Source organism: Punica granatum, chromosome 5, assembly GCF_007655135.1.
Source record: "Punica granatum isolate Tunisia-2019 chromosome 5, ASM765513v2, whole genome shotgun sequence".
In the NCBI taxonomy this organism is placed as follows: domain Eukaryota; kingdom Viridiplantae; phylum Streptophyta; class Magnoliopsida; order Myrtales; family Lythraceae; genus Punica; species Punica granatum.
The window spans coordinates 28,622,348-28,626,245 of record NC_045131.1 but is presented as its reverse complement, the minus strand read 5'-3'; the positions used below and the strand labels follow the sequence as shown (position 1 = coordinate 28,626,245).

At 32.0% G+C, this 3,898-nt stretch overlaps 1 long non-coding RNA gene across 1 annotated transcript; it reads right to left on the bottom strand.

Annotated features, from left to right (window-relative positions):
* Window positions 1-308: 308 nt before the first annotated feature.
* Window positions 309-1,348, bottom strand: LOC116206704. Its single transcript, XR_004156775.1, has 2 exons — window positions 733-1,348; window positions 309-615 (listed from the first exon to the last, which is right to left on the bottom strand). It is a non-coding gene; the product is annotated as an uncharacterized LOC116206704 (long non-coding RNA).
* Window positions 1,349-3,898: the final 2,550 nt, after the last annotated feature.

Sequence of the window (3,898 nt, the reverse complement as noted above, 5' to 3'; positions counted from 1 at the left end):
CAAAACAAAAAGACAACATATGTACAATTTTCGTGTTTTCGAACCGTGTAAGAGAGCGTCTCGACAATGCTGGATTTGCTTGATTGGTGGGAGTATAGAGCTCGAATTCGTCGAACACCTTGAAATTTCTTTTGTTGTTGAGTGTTAAGAATAATAATCAATATCGTATCGTAAAATGAAAAGGAAACCTAAGTGGCTTGTTTGGTTTGTAAATGTGATTTTAAAATCACAACTTTAACTTAATTCTACCCACAACAAAACAAAATAATTCATACAAAGTCAAATGGTTGACCCCATTTATACCACTCTTTTTCAAAATAAAAATCTGATTTTAAAATCCTACTTAGATTTATAAGAAATTGGGAACTACATTTTGTCGGGCACTTGCTAGGCGGAAAAAGGAAAAAAAGAAAAAAAGAAATACAAGCTAAACCAACTTCTTAGATACATACACGGTACAAAGGATAGGGCAGAACATCCAACATGAACATAGCTTATCTGAGATAAGGAGGTGAATTGCCTAAGCCAAAGCATGAGTCCATAAACAGCCTATTTCATCCAAACTCCATTAATGGAACTGCGATCCTCTCCGAGAGAATGACTTTAGTAGAAGCTCTAAAGAAAAGCAAAGAAGGACAGACTTGGAAATAGCATATCAAACCAGAAAGTGGAGGGGTGTGAGTGTGAATTGATTAGGCTAAAAAGGCAAAAGTCCATAGAAGGCAGACTTACCGAAGAAACATAGAGTTTCCATGGGTCAATTCATTGCAGAAATGTCGGCCTCCGTAGAGCCTTGTCAGTAGGGCATAGCCCAATGAGATGCATCGGGGGACGGTTGCGTGAGGGAGAGTGGGCCACCAGCGAGCGACTGGCATTGGAAACGTAGCAGAGCACAGGAGCGGACGATCTTGCCGGAAATGAGGCAGCCATTTATCAATTTGAGGATCGGCAGTGTAAGCAGGAGGCAGCGACAGAGGCCAGTGGCTCGAGGAGTAGAGGACGGCAGGGGAGAAAGAGCGAGAAGGGATGGGTGAGCTAGCATGCTGAAGAAGCAAACGGATCAAGGATGGTGTCAATCGCCCAGAAAGCTGAGCAATCGTTTGAGTGTTTGGTTTTTAGGGAGTTGGCTGTTATAATTTGCTTGAAAAGGGAAAAATATGGCTTTTTTATTTATTTATGAAGAGAGATTCTTATATGATTAATTGCACATGAAGAAAATAACACGAGGAAAATGGAGAAGTGACCCAAATTAAAAAAAAGGTCCTGGGAGTAATTTTAAAGTGTGAAAATCAAATAGAAAGGTTCGCGTTCAAGCATCTATTAGTGAAGAGACAGAGTAAAAGCAAAATTTCCATACGAAGGGATATGTCTGGTCAAAGCAAAAAGATACCTATGAAATTCAATAAAGCGAAGAGTGCCCGGTCATTATTTTAATTTGTGGAAGGAGCTAAAGGGTATTTATGGAAGTTTGAAAAACATATAGGGGCATTTTAGGAAACAAAATATGGAGAAACAAAAATTGAGCTTGACATTTTTATATATTGTATAGATTATAATGATTTGTATAATAATCAATATAAAGTATATAATTGAGACTAATAGTAAAATTACTTATTTATAAAAATTATGAAATCTCAATTGATAATAAATATCTCTAGATTTTTCAAAGGATTGCACCCATAGATACTAGCATTCTATCTCGTGCATCACACGGGTTTACTGTCATATATTTCTTATAATTTTGTATTATAACTATTTAAACTTTAAATGCTAATTATATTATTGAGACATGAGAGTAATAAAATATGTCAATTAGTACTCAACATATTTAAATATAATAATCTTCAATCATTTTAAGTAATATTTGGTAAAATTTTAATATTAGTTGAAATGATTTAATAATACCTTTGTAACTGATTTGTGTTATTTAATGTGCACAATATGTTTTATCACCTATATTTATTTCAAACATCATAATGTAAATGTTTATTTTTTTACCTTTTCTTGAATTATGACATTTTTACTTGCAAATAATGTTAACTTATTCTATCACCATCGGAAAAAAATGTTAAACTGTTGCAGATTAAAAATTGTAGGTTGAATACATATATTTCTCTTCAATTTTTCATGTATATTGTACCTATAAGATTAGAGTGTATCGATTTGGTTCCTCCATATTTTGACAAATTAAGACATAAATCTAATTTTTCAAATAAAAATTAATTGCGTAGTTGTAAATTTAAATGTATATCTATATATAAATATAAACCATTAAAAGGATCATAAGGATCGGCAAGGATATTTTTTGACTAAAAAATGAAAATATCATAAATAAGAAAATTAAAACAAATATTTTTACTCAGAACTTTTGTGTATTACTTGGATAGAAACTCCACATATGAATATTCCGTTGAAGGTGTATAAGGAAGCCGAGCATTAACCTTTCTCTACATATATAGGAAGATCCACGTTTATAACAATTAGCATCTATTATATATGCTTTGTAATTTTTCAAATGCTGAATGTATAGTTCAAGACTTCATAAAGAACAAATATAAATGAAATTGAGCTTCATCATAAGGGGAATTTGCACCATATGTTTGTTTGAACCACAAATCGAGATACCATATTATCATTGAGAGATGAATACCTCGAGGCCATTCCACGTAAGAAATCACATGATAACTAATAATGTTGAGGGCAATTGATCCTTTCGAACATTCTTCGAGTTCCTTTAGCTCCTATGATGAATCTGAAACAAAAAAGGTAGAAGATCAAATTAGAAATTACCTGAAAAATAGAAGTAATAACTCGAGATAAGAAACTTAATAGGGAAAAACTCTAAAATTTATTCGTTCGGAGTATTGTTTAGTAATCGAGAAGGGATCTATTTTTTTAGTAGAAAGAAGATACTACATTTTTATATGTTTTCTAAGAAGGATCTTGTTTAAGGATATATAATAAATACTAAATTATTTCACCCTTAAATATTTTGTGACTAATATTAAGACATAAATTCTTTATCATGAATGAAAGCGTTAGCCTCCAAGTATAAAGATTCATTCTAATGTTATCATGAATGAAAGTGTTAGCCTTCAATAGGGAAAATTTACAAAAATCTATTTAATTCAAATAATTTCATAAATTGATTATAACATAATCAATTTTCCATTTACGGTTATACCCCAATTTATTAGTCGGGATAGAACTATATATATATTTAATAAAATATAACATTTTCCCTGCCAATTTTAATTTTACATTTTTAAATACTCTAATTATGAAACCATGATTGCAACATAGTATGTCTTTGATAACCCGCCAACTTTAAGTGGATGTACTTTACTTGTAGGAGGGGTTCAACATTCATTAAAACCATCTCATTGTTACAACCAAGTCGACACACAAGTAAGATTTAGTCTTTCATTTCGCCAAGAAAAAAAAAGGACATATCTAATGTTATAAATAATACAAAAGACTAAATAAATTGGTGATAAATTAAAATAGGCTTTTTTTTTATCAATATGAGTTAGTTTTAGGTGACTGGTGCTTGTAATCGGAGAAAGTTCTCGATCAGGAGAATTTTATTTCTTAATGGACCTACCTGGCACGAACATAGATTAATCATACCCGTTGGACTTTTGAATTTAGGTGACGCATATTGAAAAATGGGATATGTGTACTTAAATAAGTAAAAAATTGAGAACATTAAATTAAGGGGGAAAAAAGAATAAGGTGAATCCCGTAGGCAGGAGAACCCACCCACTCGCTCCTTCCTTGGGTCCACTATAAGAGCTTTATCCTTTAGTACGACACTTAAATCATACCTAAATTAACCAAATCCGTCGGATTATGTAATATCAGGTAGTGCACATCGGGGAGAAAAAAAGAATTAAAT